This window comes from Protopterus annectens, chromosome 16.part0 (genome assembly GCF_019279795.1).
Source record: "Protopterus annectens isolate FY-2018-M chromosome 16.part0, PAN1.0, whole genome shotgun sequence".
NCBI lineage: Eukaryota > Metazoa > Chordata > Ceratodontiformes > Protopteridae > Protopterus > Protopterus annectens.
Window position 1 is genome coordinate 62,494,137 of NC_056750.1, and position 27,278 is coordinate 62,521,414.

Genomic DNA, 27,278 nt, shown 5'->3' on the forward strand with positions numbered 1-27,278 from the left:
AGGTAGTTATACCACCACCAGATACTCCAAAGACAGCTACTCTAAAGCTCATGTAAGGTAACCCAATTATACTAAGTGAAATTAATATTAATACAAATGGTAGTGTTTTGACCAGTGCAGTAATGCTTTTAGGAGTGGCCATAGTGTCACTGAATAAATGTAAGTACTCTCAAAGGTTAACATATTCTCTAAAGGGCAAGCCACAATGAAAAGCTTAAATATATTTAATAATAAATATTAAAAGAACATGAAAAGGCTAAATATCTCTTTACAATAAACACCAGCGTTTCAGACACAGGAAATATTAAAAATAACACAAGTAGACAGGTTCACACAATTACAGGAAAGCAATACTTAACTAATCTCACTTCACCATTCAGATAAATCTTCCTCTGGCATGACTGAACGATCAAACACACAAAAAAAGCTGCCATAACAAACTATATTTTTAAATGAATGTATATAATTGTATATAGTATTACTATGCTTTCTCACTCAAATGCATTATATTTTCTGCTTTATTACTGTACACTCTATATATTGTACACTTCTGTAACTTCTCATCGTACTATGCCATGACATATTATCGCTTGCTTTATTAATTTGTACTCCTCTCTGACTTTTGTATTTTTATCATGTATGTGGAACTTTTGTATTTTGTATTTTTTATGATAGTCGTGTATGTGGAGCTTTTCTTCCTGGGTCTCTGCTGAAAATGGGCACCTGATTGCCCAGTCAGACCAACCCAGTAATCAAATATAAAATAAATAAATAAATTATTTTCTGGTTACTTACTATTGCAAGGCAAGGTGAAGTAGGTTAGAGATCCTTCCTTGTCAGGTTCCAAAAACAGAGTGCTATGAGACTTCAGTGACACCTAGTATTAATATATCATTTTTAGTGATGGATTACAGAATAAGATCACGTATATCTGGTCATCTGGCTTCTGGTTCTCACGGTACCCCCCTTGGCTAGAAGCTGTCAGGATTTAGCACATATGTGTCACTAATACACACATAAAGCCTTGCTAAGATCTGATGCAGATCCTGAAGTCATAAAACAATTTCAAACCTCTACCCTTCCAGAGTAGCAATTAGTTCACCCCAAAGACAATGCTGAAAGCTTCCTAGTACATACTTTTTGTTTCTGGTTGCATTGAGAACTGTAAGATACAATCTTTATGGCCTAAATAAAGTAATTTAATTTCTTACTATCTTTCAAAGTCAGGTGGATTGAGATTAACCTCTTTTCTTCCAGTATCCTCTGTTACAATATATACATTTCAACAGTTACGATAATACATGCAGATTTCTTCCTCTGTCCAGCAGGATACACTGTTGATACATTTTTAACACAAGCACCTTTACAAATACATTTTTCAATACAAGCATTTGCACAAAGCAGTTTGATATACAAATAACATACAATTCTTTACAAAATGCCAGCTAGCTGTGCTGGCATATGTTACACATCTACTGCTGTACTTCTCCTGGCATAGCTGGCAATACCTCACATCGTCACAACAACATATTCACATTTAGAATAATATGAAGTCGTTGTTAAAGACACATTAAACACCAGTAACCTAACAGATTTAATTACATAATCAATACATTAAAACAACATATTATATATAAATACACTGAGATAAAAGTATGGTATATCACATTGCTCTGGTCTGAACATTCACAAACACTGAGCTTAAAGTATTTTTTAAGAAAATCTTAAGAGAGACTAAAATGCTCAGCAATGACTATTTAATAGGTAAATATAATTTGAATATTGAAAAGTGACTTGTAGTGCAAATCTTTATACAGTTCATAAATTTTAAAGTTGACTTCATATGAGATACAATTAAAATGAATATCCATTTATTCTTCATTTTCTAAATAACTTTGAAACAGATGGTGAGAGAGGGTGATCATATATATTTAGCCAAAATATATAAAACAATTAAACACTATAAATTCCATATCAAAGATAACTATTGAGATTGTGTTCTTGAAATGCATGACTCAACCTTAACTATAGTAGATAAAAATTATTTTTATATCCTCAAAAGTTTTTTTCAAGATTATTCCATTGGAAATGTTTATATACATTTGCTGTTCCACATACAATTGAAATTATATACAAAAAGGAAGGTACTGGGTTTGGATGTGTCAATCCTTAATCAAAACTGATTGGCAGCATCTGGTCCATCATTGCACAGTTCTACTACCTTGTGGGAAAAATAATAGTTCTTAGAAGCACTGATACTGATAAATTCCTATTAAATATAGTTTGGGTTTACTTTAATGCTTCAGTTCCTGGCTGTGTACCCAAGTATCCATTCTACTTCTTTGAAGCGTATTAATAATAGCCAGGAAATGATTACAAAGAACCAGTAAAACTAGATTATGTCTTAATTTAAAGAATGCCAACTATTAAGATAAAAATAAGCAAAATAACTACAAAATACAGAGGATAAATTTGAAATCTATGTTCTGTGATGATTTTATGGTTGAATTCTAGCAGTGCTTATAGCAACACCCGATGCAGAGACTTGTGAAAATGACTTATTTTACTGTGTTAATGTATTTGTTCATGTACAAAGTTTCAGTAAAAATATTAAAAAATAAATTGTTGGATGACTATACTCGTATGGATTCTGAGAGGTATGTTTTAGCATTATTCAAACTTATTTAGAAGGATCATTTGAAGGTTTGTCAGTACTGTAGAAGTATAAAGTAGTGTTGTTTACAAGATAAATTGCATTGTTTGTAGCAAGGCCTGAACTGTTAGATAAGGTTTGATTTTCTGAAGCATTTCTAGCTTTTGGATGGTTTTATCCAGTGCATAGTTGATAGGGTTATCAAATTTAAGTTGTTGATTTATGACTATAGCAAACATTTTTTTTGGTTGATTTGCTTGAGGATTGTGTAATTGATTGCTTTCATAGTTATATGTGGAGTAATTTTGTAAGATGAAATGATGATGAAGAGCATTATTTGTGGGGGTGTACTTCAGTATTAATTGTTATTGTGTTAGCCAAACGTCAGACCTAGAGAAGGAAAGCTGAGTTTGCTCTTCTGCATGAATAAGAGAGTTGCAGCAGTGTATCAGAGAAGAATCAACTACATATGGTGAAATGGGTAAGGTAATTACTTTGTGGATGCTACTGCTAAAAATACTGAACAACAGGCAACCAAGAATAAGGTAAGGATAAATCCCTAGGGCTTACCTACTCTGGTAGTAGTGAAAATTGAGTATGAATCCGTTCACTTTAAAGACTGGGGTCTGCAGGACAGTTAAGTATTGAACCATGTATGTGTGGAGCTGACAAAGTTTAATTGGGCTATTCTTTTAAGCAGTTTGTAAGAGACAGTGTCAGAGTTTTTTGAGAGGATGAGAAGGATTGCAGCATTAACTGAGTGTTGATTCAGGTGAGTATTAATAGCATTTAAGAATGACAGAATGACTGTATTTGTACTGTGACATGGCTCGAGATCATGTTGACTTGATGACAAAAGATTTTTGTTAATTATGTGGTTGAGGGGTTTCTCATTAATGCATTTTTTAGTATTTCTGAGATGTAAGCTAGAATAGAAATGGGCTTGTAGTTGGAGATGGCATGATTTGACTCCCCTTTATTGATAGGGATGATCTATGATTGTTTCCTTAGTTGTGGAAAAATACCGCTCTGTTATAGACCTGTTAATAAGTATTGCTGTTCCACAGGCTTTTGAGTTGGTAGCATCTTTGAGCTGTTACGGAAGCAGTTAATCAGGGCTGACAGTGGTGGGCTTGAGTGTTTTAGGAGTTTTGTGATCTGCTTTATTGGATGGGTTGTATGATAGAATTATGCTGGGTTGTATCAGAGTTATCATTACTACGGTTACTGTTTTGTTTTTGTAGTAGAGAAATGATGTTTTGTCTAACATGTGAGTTTATACTATAATTTGACACATTTGCTAAGGGATTTTGCTGAGTATTTGTTTTGGGTTTATCATTTTTGGATATTGTTCTAGACAATTTATGGATTCTTTGAAATGGACATTTGGAATTTGTGGCAATAGATTTGGTTTGACGTTCATATTAAATTGTTAATTTTGTTTCTGAGATCAGTAGTTTGCAGTAGTGATGGATACTGATGTCATTTTCAGATTGTCAAAGCCTTATTCTCTACATAATTTGTTGTTTTGTTTCAGTAGTTAGTCATGAGGATGGGTAGTTTTTGATTTCTTTTCTACAAATTGGCATTAAAGAGTTTTAGATCCCTAGAAATGTTTCATTAAAGTAGATAATCATCTAGGGACTAGGTATTTTAATTGGTTTAATTAAGTTAATTAAGTAATTAATTAATTAATTAATTAATTAATTAATTAATTAATGTTTTTACTTTAACAGCAATGAATGGTGCAAAATGTGTTACGCTCTTAATTGTAAAATGCCAAGGTACCAGGAGAGTTTTTCATGTCAGAAACAATGTAATTTGGTTTCTTAAATAATATATACCCATTTTATTTTGTCATTAAGTGGTGTATATATTGCTAAGTACCATATCTTACTTCATATTGACCTCACTGCATTACGCTGCTAGTTTGAAAGGTCAGGGATGGTGCTTTGTAGCTCAGAATGTCTCGTCTTAGTTCATAGTAACCACACTACTTTCCAGGGACAGAATTAGGAAGCAACACTCCGAGGTGATCTCTGCCTAACATATAAAGCTATGTCAAACCCAGAGCTGTTGGGCATGCTATACCTAAAGAAATCTCAATCCCTCTGAGCTACATGCTCTAGGGAGCTAAACCTGGTCACCAGAATAAACAGAACATGCTGGAGAGATAGATTCCTGTCCCAGAGACTTCCCATACTCTGGAACAGGCTACCCATCTATTTAAATCAAAGTTCTTCATTAGCACTCTTCAAGAAAAATCTTGATGAGTGGATGGGAAATAGGAAATACACCCTGGGGATCACTTCTGTGTCTCTGCTCGACAGTGGCACATAAAAATAACTTTCTTGGGTGGCATAAGCCAGGGAACCTTGTTGGCTAGGCTTACGTAGGCCCTTGGGCCGATAGCCTAGTACCTACCTATGAACCTATGAACAAAGGAGGTGCCACATAATCAATTCATATTAGCATCCCTTAATCATGGTACTTGTAGTAAGAAGCATTGTTGCAGGGGACAGTACAGTCTATATTAATTCATATTATCTGTGATGCATCCTGGAACTAGTGTTAGAAAGCATTACTGGAGGGATAATACACACTGAGTTCATATTAATGTCACCATGTCATGACATTTGTCGTAGGTAGCAACAGGGAAACAATTAATACATCCTGTCTTATTTTATATTATCCTTACTGTGTCACAGTATTAGTGTTATGAAGCATCATTAGGGTTGGTGACAATGTTTCCTCTCTTAGTTAATATTAACTACACTGCATCATGATACCAGTGCATTGTGGGGAGAATCAAATGATCAATACAAATGTCACAATATCATGATGCTAGTGTTAGGAATCAGCATTATGGGGTGGGGTCAGTACACCCTCTCGTAGTTCATATTAATAATTATATATCATGGTAAGTTCATATTAACCTTACTAAATATTGGTACTAGTGTTAAAAAACAGAAAATGTGGGCTGGCGGTAGAACATCTTGTCTTAGCTCATAATAACCCCATTGGATCTTAGTACTGGTGTTAGGAAGCAGCAGTGTGGGATGGAGTATATTACATCCTGTCTTCTTTGATATTAACCTTATCATGATATTGGTGTTACACCGCATTATAGGGGGGAGAAGATTGTGAGGATCAGTGCACCCTTTCTTAGTTCATAATAATCACATTTTATGATGGTATACTAGTTGGAGAGCGACAATACACTCCATTTTATTTAATATTCTCCTTGTAACATTATGGTAGTAGTGCTAGGAAGCAAGGTGAATGTATTACACCTTGGTAAAAAGCATCACCAGAGTCAGTGCTCTCACTCTTAGTTTGCATTAAACTCACTGCTTCATGGTGTTGCTTCAAAAAGCATCAAGATTAGGGCAGAATGATTGAGAGAGGTTGAAAATGGGATCTGAGTGTGAGGCAATTGTTTAAATAAGGGAGCTTTGAGGTGGCAAAGAATTTTGTGGTGTGCAGAGAATGAGAAGCTTCTGGTAGAATATGAGAACTAGAGATGGTAATAACATGGCTATATAGGCAAAAAATAAAGTATACTTGTGTAAGTAAACATACCATAACAGTACATATTCCAGTACATCACTTCTATGGTAGCATATTGTTATGTTGGTGTATCATGAAAACGATTGGCTGTCTGACCAGTATATGTAAGCTTTTGTGTGCCTTCCTTATGCCCTGGAAAATGTTTCAACCTTGTAATGTTTGGTAAAGGTGTAAACAGAAGCATGTATATATCCACCTTTAGAATAGCTCTAGAGTCCACCCCTTTCCCAAATACCTTAAAGGTAGACAGAGCTCTGATAGAGAGGGCTTTAGTCTTTCCACTTGGGGAATTACTATGGCATGAATAACAAAAATATATGTAATGTGATAAGCATTTAGAAATTGTTAGTTTTTACACTATTTATCCATTTTCTTTCCATCAAAAGGGATGAAGGCCTAATGTGAAGATTTTTAAGTCTTTTGTTCTGCCAGTGCAGTGTCTTGAACTGTCTGTGGACATCCAGAGTATGTAAGATTTGCTCTTAACTCTTTTTAGATTTTGGAAAGAACACTGAGTTGAATGAATTAACTGAAATTAAAGTCTGAGATCACTTTAGGCATGAAGGAAGGATTAGTTCTTAAGGTCATCCTGCTCCTGTGAAATATGAGGAATGGCTGGTTTACCATCCAAGCTTGTAACTCAGGACTTGCCTCTCCGAGGTCACAGCAGTGAGTAAAAGAGTTTTCCATGTAACTCAGGACTTGCCTCTCCAAGGTCAAAGCAGTGAGTAAAAGAATTTTCCATGTTAAGAATCACAAATTGGCTTGATGAGCTGCTTCAAACGGTGGTAAAGGAAGCTTTTCTAAGACATTGTTAAATCCCTGGGAACATCCATCTGTTTTTGAGGTGGGGAGATATACAATACCCCTTTCAAAAAATGCTTTACCTGGGATAATAAAGAAAGAGGGATCTATGGGCAAACATGCAGAAATAGGTGAAAGATGAATTTCTATTAATGAATAAGAAAGGCCTGATATGAGCAATTCAGAGATAGTGGAGAACAAGGGAAGGTTCGGTCTTGGATAGGTCCTGGTTATTATTATGGCTCCAACTAGAAAATATGTTCCATTTGGCTAAATAGGACTATTCTACTGGCAGGTTTCCTAGCCTCATTTAATACCTGCAGATTCTGAGAGAAACGCTACATTAGTTGGATCAAAATTATCCATCATCCAAGCAGTCAAATGAAGTTTCTGCAGGCTTGGGTGAATCTGTGATCCTTTGACCTGTAAGATCAGAGTCATTCTGTGGAGAAGTTTGTGGTAAATTTCCTTGGCTATTTTCTTGAGAAGGGAGAGCCAGTATTATCTGTGCAAAAAGGGGGTTACCAAGATGACTTTTGGAGAGTCATTTTGCATCTTTAAAATAACATTCCTAGCCTTAAGAATGAAAAGGCATCTCTTCCTGACCTTTCTTCATGGTGTCCTATAACAGAATTTCTTTAACTGCCTATTGGAAATGGAGGCAAATAACTCTGTTTGGTGAGTTTTCTGCATGTGAATAATCTCTTGGAAGTCCCTGATGTGTAACTTTCGTTATTGGGGTCTGTTCTGGATAAGCTTAGTGTGTCTGCACTGTGCTCTGTCCTGAAGTAATATAAGTAGCCTGAAGGGAGAGACTTGCTGAATTGCAATTTCCCAGGCTATCATGGCTAGTCTGCATGAGGGTTAAGAACTGGTTTCACCTTGTATGTTTATATACCATATCACTGTGGTGCTGTCTGTTATTAATAATATAGGTCTTGGAAGCCCCAAATGGTTGAAGGTCTTCAAAGCTTCTATTAAGGTCATCATTTATTTCATATTGTTATGTTTTTTTTTTCTTGAGGTAATGGTTCCAAACTCCTTATACTTTGAATCCTTTGGAAAGTATCCCCAATGTGAAATCTGATGCATTTTTAGTAATAGTCTGAAAAGGGGTTGGAGGGGATATTAGAAGTCCTGGACTCAGTACAGTCTTGACTGCTGACCATAAAAGTTCCTTCCAAGTTTAGCATTGGTATTGGAAATGATAATGAATGCTGGTGCTGAAGCCACACTGTCTTGAGAAACATTTGTATGTTCCTTCCATTTAATCTAGCTATTGGAATTGTTAGGGTAGTGGAAGCCATGTAACCCAGAATCATGAAATAATCCATTGCAGTAGTCACTGTTAGTTGAGAAAACTGTAAGAACTGCATGTGGTAAAATGCAGACTTTCTGGTGGTAAATAAGCCATCATTTGGGATGCATCTAGAAGATGACCTAGAAATTTCATTTTGTGAGAAGAATGAAATGACGTTTCCAGACTGAGATGAAAATCTAGGTTTTGAAACAATTTTCTGACAAAGAAAAACAGGGATTCTTGACTGTTTTGTACAGAGTTGGCAAATGTAAGGCAATCATCCAAGTAGGAGAAAATGTGAATACCTTGAAGTCTGAAAAAGGTGCTGGAGCTAGATGTTTTGTGACTACATTTTGGCTATAGAAAGACCCAAGGGTAAAGAAGAGAACCAAAAATGTTAACCAGAAACAGAAAACCTTAAAAAGCATCGAAAGTCTCTGTGAATGGGTTTGTGTTAATAACTTCTCTGAAAAACAAAAAGTATTAGGGAGGAATAAGAAGAAAAATAATCTGACGGGAGAACATTTTATTAAGAGATTGAGAAACAACATGTCCAAAACAGGTCTCCAGGTTCTATCGCTTTATTGGTATTAGCCATGTTTAGATTTTGGAACTGGTTTTATGATGCATTAGCATAACATATGGGAAAGGACGAGTGGAAAGAGATGAGTTTGAGTTTCCTGAGTAAAGATGAACACCAAGATTTAAGGAAAATAGTTCCATTGCCACTTGTATCCATTCCAGACTATTTCTAATACCTAGAAATATGCAATGATTTGTCCCCAAAGAGAGAAATAGACATATTTTTTTGTTTGACTGTGAGGGTGGCCAGGATGGGGAGGGGAGTAGGAGAAAAAGATAGTTATACAGTTTTCTTGCTCAGGGACTAAACTTGAGTTCCACCTCTTCTTTTATTTATATCTCCATGTCACTTTTTTTATACTGCTGTTTCCTGTACTTCTATTGCGATTGTTTAAAGGACATCCTAAAAAAGGGCCCAGGACTGGATAGGCAGTTCCTATTACACTTTATGATGGATGATTGAAAAATTTTTGCCTAAGGAAGCATTAAGTATCTATGCATTTACATCGTCAGGAAAGTGCTGAGACCAAAGTTATACCTGTCTGTGTATCACTGACCCTGCTGCAACCTTGTGATCCTGCACCATAGGAATATTTTAAGGAATGGTTTGTTATTTGAGATACAGAAGAAACCATGGTGACTAAAGAAGATGTTACCTCAGAGGAAGGTTTCCAGCAAATATTTAATATATGAGCCTGACAAATAAGTGGTCTAAAAGGCTAATTCTGAATATGTATAGACTTTTTCCCCTCACCTATCAAACTCCCTTCAGTCCTTTTTTTCAAATATACTGTTTTATTTCTTTTTTAAGACATAGTAATATGCATTTGCATACAGTACAAGTTGAGAACAATGCAAAGAAAGCACGTGTCAGTGTGCATACAGTATAGTATTTCCATATAATGTCATACATGCTGATTACAATTGTATGCTAATGGACTTCTTAGAAATAGGAGTTTGTTTGCACACTTTTAAGTAAAGGTTATATGCTGTAATAACATAACTATTTACAGCTATTTATATCATAGCGCCACCATGGGTATATTCACTCAGTGTTTAGGCAGGGAGGAAAAGAAAACATAGTTTAACACTATTCAGGCATTGGTTTACTTTCTATTTATATTTTGGGGGATTATGGGTTTGATGAAATGATTTAAAATACTATTCTTTGCATTTAAACACTTCTTTTTTTACATAATCCTTTAGTATATTGTCTAGACGATTCCAGTATTTCTGGTAGTAGGAACATTTGCTTTTATTTTTTGTGTTATTAATTTATGAGAGGATATATGTTTTACAGCCATAGTTTTAAAACCGCTCCATGGTAACTTAGTTCGGTCAAGCCAGTTTTGAGTAATATATAGCTTAATTAATGCAAATACAGTGATCAATACATGTTTGTTTAGTTTGGTTAGGCTTTGTGGAGTTATGTGAAAAATCACGAGCTCCCATGAGAGTGATGATTTCTTTGTATCCCATTTTTTTCTAACTTAACTTTTAGTGTGCACCACAGTTTATAAAGATCCAGAACACAAGTAGTATAGCCGCAATTCTTGATGGACAGTATGGACAATATGGCAAAAAATTGGATTAAATTTATTAAGTGTCATAGGGGTAAGATATGCATTGTTGTTAATCACAAATTGAGTATAAATTAAGTTTTTGAAAGGAGTAAGCTTGATAGTGCTCTCTATTCCTGTAGCTTTTGTTTCGTGGTGATGTTTTTGTTTTCCCCATTCCAGTAATTTGAATATAGTGTGGAAGATTGATATTTAATTGAGAAAATTAACTTGTAAACATTAGATAACATTTTTTTCCTTGTATGATAGGCCTTTCAAAGTAATTTCAGCCACAGTAATATTTGATTCATTTATATTTACTTTTTGCATTATTGTATTAATTAGGACTTTACTTTTGCTTAGTATAATATCATATTTTTCTGTAAATTTAGTGTTTTCCTAATGTCTTCAATCAAGTGCCCCTTTTATTTATAGAAGTCCCATACTGTAGTGTTTTTTTATTAAAGGATATTGGTTTAAATGTATCAAATTGTTGTTGATTTTAATATTCGGGTTTAAGTATATTGGTTGTAGCAATTCAAGGGTATGATTTAGATTTAGGGAATTTTATGATTTAGATTTAGGGAATTTAATAGCTTTGAAATACACCAATTTTACTTTTAGCCAGTTTGCGGGATTTGATTATTTTAATAGTTGCTTGTTTAATAAAAAGGAAGTGACCTTGGATTTATATTTTGGATTCTAGTATGTTCAAACCATATCTTTACCCATAGTGGGGACCACACCTGTTCATTTATAGGTTCATAGGTTCATAGGTAGGTACTAGGCTATCGGCCCAAGGGCCTATGTAAGCCTAGCCAACAAGATTTCCTGGCATACACCACCCAAGAAAGTTATTTTCCTGTGCCACTGCCGAGCAGAGACACAGAAGTGATCCCCAGGGTTTATTTCCTATTTCCCATCCACTCATCAAGATTTTTCTTGAAGAGTGCTAATGAAGAACTTTGCTTGACATATATGTTTATTTATTTATTTATGTATTTATTTACATTTGTTGACCGGGAGTATCCGACTGGACGTAAGTCCATTTTCATCAGAGGCCTGGGGAGAAAAGCTCCACAGTTAAAATATACAGACAGCAGTTACATTGGATTTACACAGCAATTAACAATTTGATAAACATAGCAATTAAAAATTACAAACATAGTTGCAGATGAAAAACATAGTACATCAGTAGACAACTAGAATCTTTATCATCTGCGACATACATAACAGACATTAACAATTGTTACAATAAGAATTTCCTGCTGTATTATAAGTAGTTAGGCTTATAAGCATCCAAGCTTACTATAATCAAGGTAGTTAGTGGGGTGGAAAGAAAGGTAGTGGGTGGATGGGGTGGGTGATATTAGAGGGGGAGTTGCAAGGACATAGCCAGCAGGTTTTTAGGTGCGCTTTTAGTAATGTTTTGAAGTGGGTGCATGATGGTATGGAGGTAATTGTGGGTGGGAGGGAGTTCCGTAATTTGGCTATGGCAAAAGAGAATAGTGCTTCACCAGCAGAATTATTTGCTTTAGTGACCTGTAAGTGATTTTTGTTGCTGGGTCTTAGTAGTCTGGTGGTGCGATAGGGTTGGAGTAGATTCTGCAGGGATAGGACTTTTAGTGGATGGTTTACTAGTTTGTGGGCAAGTGAGAGTTGATACCATTGAAGGAGGTGAGGGAGTTCAAGCCAGCCCAGTTCAGCAAGTGAGAGACAGTGGTGACTACGATAGGATACCCCTGTGGTGAATTTGGCAATTTTGTTGTAGCAGGTCTCTAGCTTGTTAAGATCGCATTGCCTTAGGTTGGTATATATTGGAGAGGCATAAAGTAGGGTGGAGATAAGGTGGGAATTTGCTACTGAAATCTTTGCTGCTTTGATGAGATGTTGCTTATTTCTGTATAACGCTTCTAGTTTTTTGTGGTCTTTTTTTATGGTCATGGATATGTGAATGTCAAATTTTAGTTTATTGTCTATTTCAACTCCTAGCAATTTGGTGTGTTCTGTTGGGTGTATAGTGGTGTTGTCTTTTGCTGTGATGTTAAAGTGAGAGTTGTTTTGAGTATGTTTGGTGGGTTGGAAGATGAGTAGTTTAGTTTTGTTTGGGTTGAGTATTAACTGGGCATCGGATAACCAAGTTTCAACAGAGGAAATGGCTTCATGTGTGACTTTTTGCAGTTTGGGTAGGGACTGGGCTGAGCAGATGATGGTTCTGGAAAGTCTTATGGGAGTGTGGTAATTAAGGATGCTCAGGAAGGTAGCATTAAAAAAATTCAACTGCGTCATCAAGACTGAGGTACTTTAGAGGATGCCAGTTACATTATTTGAGGGATGAGATGAATGTGAGTGGGTTAAAGTTTTGTTTTTTACATATTTGACGATAGATGACAGGTTTAACTTGATATAGGTGTTTTTTGAGTAGGAATGTTGGGGAGTGATCACTGAGGCTATTCGATAAGCAGCCTGCTATATATGACTGGGGGCTCTTACTGACTAGTATCCAGTACAGGGTAGTATGATTGTTGGAGGTTTTATTTATCCTGGTTGGCGACTGGATGAAGCCATGAAGGTTTAGATGATGAGTTGGATGGTTGCCAGAACAGGATTGCCAGTCAATATTGAAATCACCTAGAATTATAGTTTCTTGGGGAAGATGGTGGGTAGTCCAGTGAGGTGGTTTTCTAGTGGATGTTTTGGCCAGGTGGGAAGTAACATCCAATTATGTTGATGGTTTTATTTTGGCTTATTTTGAGGTTGGTATATATTATTTCTTCATTGCCTATTTGTGGAGCTGATGATTTTAAGATCTGGATGTTTAGATGCTGTTTAAATATTATAGCTATACCACCTCCTTTCTTGTTTAGCTGGTTGACTCTTAGTTTGCCATCTATGTTAGATCACCAAATGCTTAGATAAGCAAACAATGATTAATTGACCCCCATGTAAGCGAAAGCTTACAAAACCGAACTGTCAGAACAGCGATATTTTTTCCAAGGGAAAAAAATTGCTGTTCCAACAAAAAAAAAAAAGAAAGCAGATTAAAACATGAGATTAAGTGGGGGGCTTCACCCCCCACCCCCCGATGTGGGGGGCTGAGCCCCCCACACGTCCCCTACTTAAATATGCCAACTCTGAGACCGCACTACAGTGCCGAAAATGGCAAAGTACCGAAGCGGCCAAACAAATTCTTTCCCAGGGAAAAAATTCGCTTACATGCCGCTTCAATATTTTGCAGTTTCTCTTTTGTCAGTTCGACCAAAACACATTCGAAAACATGCATCTTCGGTCTGCTGATAGGAATCCCTGTAACCGGTAGGGAGGATTTGCTCACTGTTAATGTGAGGTTTTAGCCAGGTTTCTCTCAGGAAGACTATATCTGGGGAGTACAAGTCTATGGTGGCATGGAGTTCATAGACCTTGTTGGATATACTTCTAATATTTAGGCTTAGTAGAAGGAGGTCACTTGGCTTTCTATTGGCTGCAATTTGGGAGAAGTTGTTGTTTCTAGTCTGATTATGAGGAATGGGGTTGGAGATAGCGGGGCAGGGTTGGGGAGGATGTCTTCACTTAGGGCTAGTTTTGATATGCATGAGGTTATTAGTTTTCTTAGTTTTTGAATGTGTTTGTTTATTAGGGAAACTTTATGATTGTGCTCTGTGGGTAATAGGTATGGTGGGTGGGTTACTATGTTAAGTTGTAGGGATGTTTTTTGTTTGAGTAATATAGTTGATCTAATATGGGGGGGGTGCATAGGGATGGTTCTTGAGTTGGTGGGAGGGGAGCTGAGTGAGGGTGAGACATGAGTGGTGGAGTGAGTAGTAGTACAGTGGTATTGGTTGAGTGGGGGAATGATGGAGTTTTGGTAGGATGTAAGATATGCAAGGAGAGTGCAGGCAGTGAGCATAGGTATGGTATGCTTATACATGTTAGCTGAGGAGGAGGGATAGTAGTGGGAAGATGGAGGAGGTAGCATTGGGTTTAGTGCTGTGGTTGGCTGTTGGAAAGATGGGAGGGGTTTGCATGTGTAATAAAGGTAGGACCACTGAGGGCAGGTGGGAAATGGGAGTAAGGTGGGGAGCAGAGTGGGCAGAGACCCTGTTAGTTGCTCTTAAAAGGGGGCTGGAAACAATCAGGAAACAGAGTAAACTGATATGAGAACATATGATAGTGAATGTGGAGACTCAGGTAGGTACCCTGTATTTCCATGAACTGTCAGTTAGCTCTGCCCCAGTGCAAGCAGTTTTAGTAAGTTTTATGGCAGGGCTGAGCATAAAGTGCTCAAAGGGTGGTTATAGTTTTAAAAATGGTGCCTGCCACAGGTAATATTTATTAACTTTGGGATTGGCTTAAGGTAATAAACAGGGAATGGGGAGGGGGAGAACAAGGGTGTGAGCAGGCCATTTCTTTTGTACTGCTGCTAATGAGCCAAGATCCAAGCAAAGACAAGTTTGTGTTTAAGAAACAATCAGAATTGACCAAGGACTGCTCTGAAGCTGTAAGTCATTTCTTAGGTGGGAAAACAGGATAACCTGTATCAGTAGGCTACTGTGGTCTCAATTTAAATTAACAAACACACAGTATTTGATCAGTTATGGATACAATTTGCTAACAGAAGGGAATAAAAGAGAAAATGGAAGATGAGTGTGTATGTGGTTGGGGGGGGAGGCTGTTTACAAGCCAAAGCAGAGTGCTCTCCAGGGGAGAATGAATATTAGCTCAAACACGTAGACACATACTCAAAGTTAACTTTAGCTGCTTGTGTTTGCAGACAGTTCAGACATGGACTGCGCTTTTCTTATAACAATGTATCCACTGGGACTGCGCTTTTCTTATAACAATGTATCCATCAGTTGGATACAAGATAAAGGTGGCACAGCAGCTGAATACTTAGAGTGGTGTTAGGTTGAAGAGACACTGAGCTCCTCATGGGGCCTGTAGCAGAGTGGTTGTAGTTTGTAGATGTAATTTGCTATTTGAATAATTTTGTTTGTGCAAATAATTTAGTAGTATAGTTTAATATCTGGTAGGACAATTCTACCTTTTCCTTTGGATAGAATTAGCTTGTAGTAGCTAATTCTGTTCAGTTTCAGGTACTAGATACATTTAGATAGCTCTGCATTCATTCTTTGGAAGAATTCATTTGGAATATTAAGGTTAGATGCATTGAATTGGTGTAGCATTCTGGGTCATTCATTTTAATAATAGCTGCTCTAGATAAAAAGAAAAGTTTTATGTTTCTCCATGTACTAATATCCTGTTCTATAGTTGCCCATGTTTTTTGTAGATTTTCTTTCATTAGTGCTTTATGAGTGTGTTCGAATCTTATTCCCAGATACTTGAGCGAGTGGTTTATTTTAATTTTGGATTTTGGGAAATAATATTCTTTGTGGCCTACAGGGTTAATTGGGAAATAAAAGATTTAGATTAATTAATTTCAAAGTTTGTTATAGTTTAAAAGTCTTCAATAGATTTCAAGATTTTATGTAGATCTGTATTAGGGAGTTCAAAGTAAATGTTTAAATCATCTGTGAATGCAATAAATTTCAGTTTAGTGTTCTGTATTATTGGTATACGATGAAATATTTTTTGGCCTATATAGAGCAGGAGGGATTCTATGTAAAGCTTTAAAAGGTAGGGAGAGAGGGGACACTCCTGTCTGGTACCATTAATAAATCTTATCTGATTTGAATTCATTTTGTTTATTGAAAGTGTTGTATAGGAGCATCTGTAAAGTACTTTAATGATGTCAATAAATTCTTGGGACATATTAAAGTAGTCTAACATTTTAAACAGGAAGTCTAGATTAACTTTGCCAAAAGCTTTACTCGCATCTAGTGATAAGACATATCTTGGGTTTCTTTCTTTCTTTAGGATTTGGATGATCACATGCAATGTGAGGGTATTATCACATGTTTGTCTGTTATTCATAAATCCACTTTGCTCTGGTGATATAATATTCAATAGCATTTTTAAGTGTATGTGCTAGGATTAAGGACAATATTTTTATGTCTACGTTTATAGGTGCAATAGGTCTGTAGTTGTAAGGAATTGTCTTGTCTGAATTAGGTTTAAAAATAAGGATAGTTTTGGAATTGTTTTGGTCCAAATCTGTGATACCATGTTTTCTAATATAGTTATATACTTTCAGTAGAATATTCAATATTTTCTGGGCAAAGACTTTGTAAACTTCGGCCATAAATTCATCGGGTCCAGGGGGTTTACTCATTTTTAATTTGTCTATTGCTAATTTAATTTCTTCTTTTGTATGTGCTTTAAGAAGTTCTCTTTCTTGATTGTTTATGTGTGGGAATTTTAGATTACTTAAAAAGTATTCACATTCTTCTGGTGGAGTCTGTTTTTGTGGGCCATATAAACTTCTGCATATTTCCTCAAATGATTTAATAATCTCCAAATTTGTATGTAATGATTTACCTTTATAGTTTATTTCTGTTACTCTAGGAGATGATTGTTTTATGTTAATTAATCTTGTTAATGTTTTCAATGGGACTTGGGACCATTCTGCATATTTGGAGAGTAGTTGAAATTTTGTAATGAAATATTGTTTTGTATGTAGAGAGTACAATTCTGTTTGCAGGTTTAGCATAGTGGTTTCAAGTTATGTGCTGTAATTGTTTTGGATTTTGTTTTCTGTTTCTTCTAGTTCTTTTTCTAATTTAGCTTTCTTTTCTTTGTTTAGTTTCTTGTAGAGTGATGCCTATTAGTATTCTTCTAATTATTGCTTTAGTTGCCCCCCATTGGACGTCATGGGTGTACATCAGAAGCTCGAACTTTCAAAAGTTTAAGTCTCATATGGTCGACACCATATGAGCAAACTTTCGAAAGCTCAAAAGTTTCAACAGAGATTGCCGTAGGGAATATTTCCCTTTACTTCACTGTAGTGCAATCTCAGAGTTGGTATATTTAAATAGCGGAGGTTGTGGGGGGTGCTTGCCCCCCCCCCTGCTCAGAGCATTCAGGTAGGTTTTTTTTGTTTGTTTTTGTTTATTTTTATTATGTGTTTGATGTTTTAAAACTTTGCTCATATGGTGTCGATCATATGACCGTCAAAGTTTTAAAACTTCGAGCATATAATATAGACCCGGACATCATACGGAATATCAGTGTTAAATAAAGGATTTTCTAATTGAATAAAGATGTCTGTTATTTCTTGTATTACTTCCTTTTTAATTAAGTTTATGTTTAGTGACCAATTTGTATTATTACCTTTATAAAGTTTGGCCTTTGAGCAATCGATTTTAATAGAAAAGTTTGAGTGATTAGAAAGAGATCTGGGTTCAACTTTGTATGTGACTTCCGACTCCAAGAGATATTCAGATATTAAGAAAAAGTTTATTCTGGACCAGGATTTATAACAAGAAGAGGGGTACATTTATTTGTTGAGGTGCTATCTTGGTCTAAATTATATGGGTCCACTAAGTTAAAGTCAGTCATTAAATCTTCTATGGCTAAAGAAGTTTGGGATTTTTGTCTATTATTTCTGGATGTTCTGTCCTTAGTTGGGTTTACAATTCCAATCCCTCCTCAATATACATTAATGGTCTGGGAATTTTGTTAGTGAATTATAAATCTCATATATGAAATCTTGCTGGTTCATTTTAGTAGTTAACTGTTTGGTGATAGAGTCCTTGGCTAAGAAAATTACAGCTGGATCTGCCAACAGGTTATGAAAGAAGAAATTTTGGGATTGTGGTACTTTGTAAAACCTAACTGTCCTTTTGGGGTACAGGAAGTTAACTCCCTGGAGAAGCACATGCTGCACTGAAAGCATCCTTCTGTGCACCGTTGGCAGGGGGAATGGCAAGAGTTTTGGGGTATCTTGAATAATCTTTTCCTGATGAGACATGGGGTAGGTGTAGAAAGCAGCCATGGTATTGCATTTTCCAGAGGCAGCATACCATTGAACTGCAGATAGCCATATTGAATTTTATCCCAGGTATAAAGTCATCTATGCCCGTAATAAAACATTTGTACATCCCAGTCATTCTGCTTTGATTCTCAAGAAATTATATGTTTATTTGATGTCAACTTCTTGATGTTCCTTGAAAACTTTTATCACTTTTTCTTCTTATGCCATTCTATTTAAATGTAATTTTTAGAAGAAAGCCATGCTAAGATTCTTGGGACCCTACATCTTAATCTGAATTCATAAAAGTTACCTCAAGGTGCACACAAGGTGTATACATTTCACTAGCATTTTCATATTCAGAGACATTCCCATTGTGGTGCTTTTGCATCAAGACATGCAGCACCACAGTGAGCTGTATCCATGGCTGTGCTGCATGTTAGTGGAGCAGTCTGGGGGAGAGGCATATACTAATTAGCCATGTACTCTCCCATTGGAACTGCCTATAGTAATGCATTTACACAACTGAGCGAATGGATAAATCAACATGGCCACTCCTGGCTGCTCAAGGTAATGAATCTGACCAAAAGGCCATAATTATATATCATGGTAAGGGTTAGTGCCAGGGAGTTTAGTGGTAAGGTGGTGTTGGGGTGTGTGTGCGTTTGTGTATGTAAGGGACTGCAAGTATGAGTGCATGTCTGAGTGGGATGTAGCAGAAGGGGTTTAGTGAGGGGATAGGTTAAGCAGGTGTGTGTGTGTGTGTGTGTGTGTGTGTGTGTGTGTGTGTGTGTGTGTGTGTGTGTGTGTGTGTGTGTGTGTTTGAATATGTGTATTACATGTGGGAGAGTGACTGGGGGGTTTGTGGGCCACAGCTACTGTTAACTACTACAGGAAGTGCTGATCTGAACTCATGATAGTTAACAGATATTCAGAGACATGCAGAATAGCTCATAATGATGTATTTTGCCATTGTGGTTAATGTGTCTCTAGCTACATTAGTACCACATTGCTGACACAGGGCATTTTTTAGTGCAGCACTTAACATGAGGGGAGGGATTTTTATTAAATCCCTTAGATTATTTTTCTGACAAAATCATCAAACAGTTGGCCTGAGTAAGTCACTGTACAAAATGTGCACTGTTTGTTAAGTGTACTTTAAAGTCTGGTTGTGAAAGCAGGCTACATCATATCAACAAAAACTTTGAGTATAGCAGCCTGCTTCTTCTTCAGCACAGTAAGCATTAAATACTGATGAAAAAACAAAGGTGTATGATTTATATAAGACCAACAGGAAACAGCTTTGTCTACAATAAGCAGGCAGGTAGGGCTAGCCATAAGAAGAAAATTTAGTTTTATACTTTTTTTTTCAGATGAACATGACATGTTAGAAAATGAGTTACGGGACCTTGAGAGAGAACTTGGTGAACTTTCCACTGATCTTGGTAAGTAAAGAATTCTTTTAGTTTTTTTTTTTTCCTTAATTTTCCCACTCAAAGATATGTTTTGATTTCAGCAAAGTAATCATTTTATCAAATCAGTAGATAGTAACAAATACTGGCAGCTCTCTGTGACAGGAAATGCACTGAGATAAATGCATTTTTAAAACTAATTTTTATTTTGAAATTGCTAGTTATAAGTGTGTTTGCTTAGCTAGTACTAGCAGCAGAGCGAATGGGTGTATACACAAAGTGAGTAGCACCTCTGCAGCAAATGTAGAACACTGGTAACGTTATAATCCCCACTGAACAGCAGTCCTGATAGAGGTAAAATGTCAAAGTTACAATGTGATGTAAGTGTGGGCACTGCAGATGGGATGCACAGAAGTAGGAATAAAGTTAACACCAGCTCCATAGGAAAGCAAGGGACACCTTTAGAATTACTGAAGACCGTATCTGCAGTCTTTGGATTAGTAGAAGTGCAAGTGTGAATAGGAAAATATATACGAAGTCTAAGGCTGAAGTGCCTTGGAGTTTTCCCCCCATTTCTCTGGTGCAGAAGTCTATTATTTTATTTTTTATTTCAGTTTGATGACTGGGGAAGTCCACTGGGCCAAGAAGAGCCTGTTTTCAGTGGAGGCACAGGGAGAAAAGCTCCAAAAACACATTGCAATTATACAAACATATAGTATATACATTATTGTTAGGCAAGAATATCGTAATACATACATACATATGAAGAAGAGCATAATGTAGCATAAAAATACGCAGAGCAGTATAACACAATTGTTACGCTGGGAATCCAGTATAATATGGACTGGGGAATATACAGTCTTGAGAGAAAAAATACAGGTAATGGAATTTTGATGTGACATTTCGGATGTCCAGAAATAAGTTTCATTTGATATAATAGCATCTAATAAGGTCATCCTGGGTGCAGTAGCAGAATTGTCCAGTACTGTAAAGTGGGGTGTACTGATATTAATGGTAGGGCATGGGGGGGCCTTATGTAGGAGAGTGATATGGACATGCCCATTTTGAAGATAGATGCGAGAACAAGTGAGATTTAAAGTTGTTATGATTAGAAATATTGTGAATGGGGGAGGGAGAGAGTTCCATATTTTAGCTATGGAGCAGGATAGAAGAAGTTGGCCCGGAGGATGTTTGGGTTTGTAGATTTGTAGAAAGTTTTGGTTTTCTGATCTGAGAGATCAATTAGGTATGTAGGACATTAAGGCAGTAGTGAGAGATGGGCAGTTGGAAGGTTTGAAGATGAGCTTGTGGGCAGTGGTGAGCTGAAGGAATTTCAAGTAGTTGGGAAGTTTGAGCCATTGCAGGGTGAGGAGAGACTGGCAGTGGTGGGTTGAGTATTTAGAACTGGTTGTGAATTTGCTTATTTTATGGTAGCAGGACTCGAGTTTGGCTTATATGCCGAGCTGGAGAGTGGTTAACAGTGGTGTGCCGTTCAAAAGAAAGGGGAGAAGGTAGGAGGAGGCTAAGGTTTGTCTGGTAGAGGGGTAGAAATAACGGTTGTGTCTGTACAGGAGTCCTACTTTTTGGTGTTTTTTCATGGCATATTTGATATGGATATCAAATTTTAGGTTTTCATCAATGGTGACACCGAGCAGCTTGGTACTGGATACAGGGTGTTGGTTTGGCTGAGTATGGAAAATGAGTTTTTGTCAATTGTATTGTTTTTAGAAGGTGTAAAGATCATCAGTTTAGTTTTAGTAGCATTTAGGGCGAAGGGATTGTTTTACATCCAGGTCTCTGTTTTAGAGAAGGCAGATTCAGTTTTTAACAGAAGTTCAGAAGGGGAGTAAGCTGAGCAGATGATTGTTGAGTCATCTGTGTACTGTATTAGTGAGGACTCAAGGATGGTGCTGTGGAAGTTGTTGATAAATATATTGAAGAGGAAAGGACCAAGAACAGAACCTTGGGGTACCCAAGTGGGGGTCGTTAGGAAGGGAGAGGTTGAGGTTTTCCACTGTATAGCTTGTTGATGATCAGAGAGGGAGCTGGAGAACGAGGCGATTGTGAAAGGAGAATGGTGGAGAGAGCAGAGTTGAGATAGGAGTGGGGGGTAGGAGACAGTGTCAAAAGCTTTAGAAAGGTCAAGGAGCAGGGTAGATATGAGTTTGCCAGAGTTGCATTCTAGGTTAATGGCTTCAAGAAAGGAAAGGAGGGCAGTCATGATACTGTGACCTGGGCAGAAGCCATGTTTAGTGGGGAGGAGGTTGTTTTGTGTAAGATATGGGATTAGTTGTGAGCGGATAGCTTTTTCTAATATTTTGGAAACAGGGAAGAGGATGGCAATAGGTCTTAAATTCATGGTATTTGTGTTTTTGCCACCCTTATGGAGTGGGATGATGTAAGCGTGGCACCAGATAGGTGGGACGTAGGATTCCTGGATGGATCTGTTTATTAAGATAGAAATGGGAAAGGCTATGCTGTCTGCAGATAGTTTGCGGAAGGCTAATGGTAGATTATGAGGTGGGTTGTGGCAGGGTTTAAGTTTGAGGAGTAGGCTTTTTATTTTATTTGTGGGGATTGGTTTTAGGTTGAAGGCAGAGGAGGGAGGGATGTGACCAGGGGGATGAGGGGGGTAGGTGGGGGTGGGGGGGTGAGGGAAAGAGGAGGACAGTTTAGCTATGTATTACATGAAGAAGGAGTTGAATTGAGCAGCAGTTTCAAAATCTGTGAGGTTGGTGTTGGGATAGGGGTTTTCTTTATTTCCTGGATGGAGGAGGGAGGAGATGGAGTTCCAAAATTATTTTGGGTTAGATGAGTTCTCGGATTGGAGTTTGGAGTAGTAAGCTTTGCAATCTTTTGTTATTAGTTTTTTTACGGAGTTTTGGATTTGTTTAAGTTGTAGTTGGGAGTTGGGTTGTTTGTTTTCTCTGGTATTGTTTCCATTTTTTGTCTCTGAGCTGCATTGTTAGTTTAGTTTCCTTTGAGAGCCAGGAGGAGGGATTGGACTTAATGCGCTTGGTTCTTAGGGGGGCTGGGTGGTTAAGTAGTTTTAAGAATGACTCATTAAAGTAGGTTATGGCATTGTCAAGGGGTAGGGTTCTTAGGGGGGTCTAATCAGTGTACTTTAGACATTCAGAGAAAGTATGAGGGTTGAAAAAGGAGAGGTTGTGGGTTTGGTAGTAGTGGTGCTGCTTTTGAAAGGGAGAGGAGAGATGGTCAATGAAGGCTGGCAGATGGTCACTGAGAGGGTCTGGGAGGATTCTAGCTTTTGAGATGAGGTTGGGATGGGAAGTTAAGATCCAGTCACTGATGGTGCCAGAGTTACCATCTTTATTTAGTCTGGTTGGAGAGTTTATTAGTTGGGAGAAGCTGAATAGGTTAATTGTGTTAGATGGGGCTTGATAGTTAATATAGGCCCGGTTAATGTTCATATCACCAAGGATATAGGTTTTGTTTTTGATGGTGGAGGAAAACCAGGAGAGGATATCTTCAAGTATTTAGATATTCCTGCCTAAGGAATATAGAGGGCGCTTATGCATATGGACTTGTGGTTGTTGATTTTTAGTAGCCCTATTGTTATTTCAGAGTTGGCAAAATTTGGAATCTTGTTGGTGTAAGGGGTATTGGTATGGGAGGTGAAGTAGATAACAGCTACACCACCACCTTTTTTGTGTAGTCTGTCATTGCAAATAATTTGGCTAGTCTGGATTAAGAATGTTGTTATCTTTCATATAGAGTTTAAGCCAGGTTTCTGAAATGGCAGTTATGTCAGGGTGATTGTCAGAAAGCCAGGCATGGAGGTTAAGAATTTTATTTCAGATGCTTTGGGCATTGAATGTAGTGAGATACAGGGATTTTTGTGTGTGGGGTTGTGTGGGAGGGGGTTGGTGAGTATTGTGTTGGTACTGAGTCCAGGGGTGGATTGAATGTCGCCAGAGAGTGAGAGGGAGATTTGGTGAAGGATGATCGTAAGGTAGCTGAGAGAGGCAAGAGAGTTAGAGGTTTGGAAAAGGTGTTTCTTTTGGTATGAGTTTGGAGGTGAGAGTGCTGAGAGTATGGGGTAGGAAGAATTTTGGGTTTGAATAGTAGTGTTGTATTAGAAGAGTAGAGTTTGTTAGTTATGGTAGAGAAGGGTGGAGTAGACGTAAGCTGGTTGGTGATAGTGGGATGTGAGGGTGTAGTATGGTAGGTGTAAGGCGGTTGTGTAAGGTAAGTAAGGCAAATGAGAGAGCTTAGTAGGGATATTAGAAATGTTAGATGTGATGAGATAGGGGGCATCATTTTGGAGAGGGTGGGTTATATTATGTTAAGCTAGATAATTGATAGTGGAGGGCGGAGTGAAATGTTAACTGGTTGAGTGGAGGTTCTGGGAGGAGTTGGGGATGTATAAATGTACAGGTAGTGGAGGTGTGTGGGAATTGGGAGCAGGGTAGTGGAATGGAGTGGGTAGAGCCCCGAGCCCCAGTGATGTGAGCGAAAAACTATCAGTGAGTATTTAATAACAACTTAAATTAGGAGGTGTTTCTGATGTTTGAGAGAATAAATATGTTAGGCTGGATTGTGTAGTCTGCAGTCAGTTCAAGTCTTTGAGCAGGGATGTAAATAAAAAACCACTTACTGTCTCAAATGTCGGACTGTTAGTATAGGGAGAGGCACTGCTTGGTCCCTTTTGGATCGGACAGGTGCTGTAGAGCGTGAGGGTTTGTACTGTTTGTGATGGATAGGGTATTGTAAGGGGAGCTATAGATATCTGCTGCTACCTAGTTGTGGACAACTGGTAGTACAGGCAGAAATAGCCAAGGCGAGAGGGAGTGTCCCTGTGAGTGTGCATGCTAATGGGGAGTGCTAGTACAGAGGTGGTCTAGGTTATATGCCATTAATGTACTAAGACCACTGGAGGTTACATGCACTAGTGCTGGGAGATGTTACAGATGTATTTCTGAGAAATTAGTTGATTCCTTGGTCTAGGGTAGCAGGAGGTACTACTGCAGAGATCTCTATGGGATATCCACACAGTGAGGAGCTTGTTGTTAGACCGAGCGAGCTAGAATGGAAACAAAAAGAAAAGACAAAAGGTCATTATTGCCTGTTTCTGGTGCAAAGGTTCTGTAAGTTTTTGCATAGAGCAGTAGGGGGTGAGCAGAGGGAATGGGAGGGAGGTGCGGGTGTGTGGGTGAGTGTGGTGAGGCAGGCAAAGTAAGAGTAGGGGGGATAGATAAGGAAGCGAATGAGAGGGAGAGCGTGGGTATAGAGTGCAGGGTAGCCTATACAGTATGTACTATCAACTATGTAGGTCAGGAGTGAGATTGCAGCAGTCTATGTAAGAAGACTGGGGAGCTGGACAATATTCTATGCATTAAGGAAGCCTTTTACAGAGATTATGCACCAGGTAGCAGTAAAAATGCAGTAAATCGTGGGTATAATGCAGATTATAACAGAGCTATGCAATTGGTATCAGTAAAGACACAAGAAATCACAGTAGCGTTTAAGAGTTTTACAGAGCTATGCATCTGGTAGCTGTAGGAACACAGGAAATCACAGTTGAGTTTACAACATATCACAAATATACAAAGTACATCCTAGCAGAAAGTGTTTGTTCAAACAAATATGGCAATAGCAGCACCTAGTACTAAACACAGCGATCAATACCTGTATGAGCTGCTTCTTGTTATTGCAGTAGTATGTCTAAAAGTATACATAGGTAGAATCAGTTTGTATGTTAGATAAAATGTTTTAATGGTGCAATGGCAAGTTTCATAATTTGAATTTTCTTTCTTTTAACAACAGTTTCTTTTTTGCAGTAATGAGACCTGCAGTTTCAGGTCTTATGATTATGATAGAAAGATGGGGGCAGCAATTGATTTTACTAGTATGTTACAATCTGAGACAGTTAAGTATGGAACATGATGGCCTTCGTCAGGAGCAGAATATCAGGAAAGGTATTGACACAAAGAAGGTAGTCTCTTGAAAGGCAAATAATAACAGAATAGCTGGAGGTCAATGTCTCGGAGAAGAAAGTGAAGAAAGGTATAGCAAATGTTGAGAGTACATGAAGTCAAGAAGCAGCAAGGCTGACATCTTGAAGCCCCTTTTAGTTATAAGCAGATTGCAGAGTTAACCTTTACCATGTAGAAATGGTTACAGATCTAGATGATTTATACAAAAAGGGAAACAAACAAATGGGGAAATCAAAAGAAGCTGAAAATTGAGAAAGAAGGGAAACTAGTGAGGCATGTTAACAGCTTCAGTAATCTGGGAGGTGTGACTGGACAGAATGAAAGTCTGAATAAGAAGGTCAAAACTAGAGTTAAGAAGTGTTAGTTGGTACAGAGCATCGTGGTGGTGAATAGAAGAAGAATGCAAAAGAAGGTGAAAAGTAAGGTTTACAGAACAGTGGTGCACTAATTCATTCTGTATTTTCCAGAAACCTGGGTAATGAGGGCAGATTAACTGCCTGAAATGAGTATTAGGATGCATACCCTGGGTCAGATGAAGAAATTAATTCATCAGATGGGAAGCCAGAGCAGTCACAATTGATGAGAAAGTAAAGGAGAAGAGATTCTGGTGTTTTGCTCATTTGTACATGAAAGCAGGAGATGGGGAAGAAGGTATAGGCAACAAGGAGATCCATTCAAGAGATGTATGGATTGTTCAACTAAAGACCTGTATGTATAGGATTCAGTATCAAGGTGTCCTAACTCTCCATTTCCCATGTTGTAATATAATGATTGAAGGTCATGCTTTGTTTATTTAGATACCAAAGAAACATTATAAACATCTTATTTAATTCTTTAGCATGAGTTTTGTTCACATTAATGATGTAGTCTGTGTTATATTTACTATTTTAGGTAACAGAATAATTTTGATCAAAGTCTGTCTTATGTAAAAAAAGTATTATTCTAATGTAAGATTTGCATCTTTCAAATATTTGATAACGGTTTCATATATTTCTTTTAAGTTTTAAATAGCCTAATCCTTAGTTATTTTGAGGTTTTGCAATTCAGGCTGTATGTATAGGTGTTTAATATTAATATAGCTTGTCTGGAATTTTAGTTTATTAATATCATGTTTGTTTTATTTTAATTCACTTTTATTTCAGATATCCTTTCAAAATGTTTTAACAGGTTATCCAAATGGAGGAATTCATATTAGTTATTAGGAATAATATATCATCTGCAAACAGTACAATTTTAGAATGACAATCACTCTTTATTTTGAAATATTTGATTTTTCTGTCTTACCTACTTGAATTTATAAATGGTTTGATTGCTAAAGCAACTAAAAGAGGTGAAAGGGGATAAGCATTTAAGTCCTTTTGTTATGATTATTGCTTGAGAAACATACACACCAGTTATTGTATAACACTGTATTAGATTTATATAGGTATGTAGAAAATGAAATTCCTTCAAAAGCCTAAATAAGTACTTCCAATTAACAGAACCAGTAGCCTACGCTGTATCTTCAATAACAACTGCCAACTTACAACTGTTAACATTTCATAACTGATGAATGGTACTTTTTTAATGTTGTG

General features: G+C 37.2%; 1 long non-coding RNA gene across 1 annotated transcript in view; it reads left to right on the forward strand.

The window, feature by feature from the left end:
• Positions 1-27,278, forward strand: part of LOC122790311 — a 492,281-nt gene that overhangs the window by 145,086 nt on the left and 319,917 nt on the right. The window contains exon 2 of the long non-coding RNA XR_006362985.1: positions 19,709-19,780. This is a non-coding gene — a long non-coding RNA (uncharacterized LOC122790311). The remainder of the gene's footprint in view (positions 1-19,708; positions 19,781-27,278) is intronic.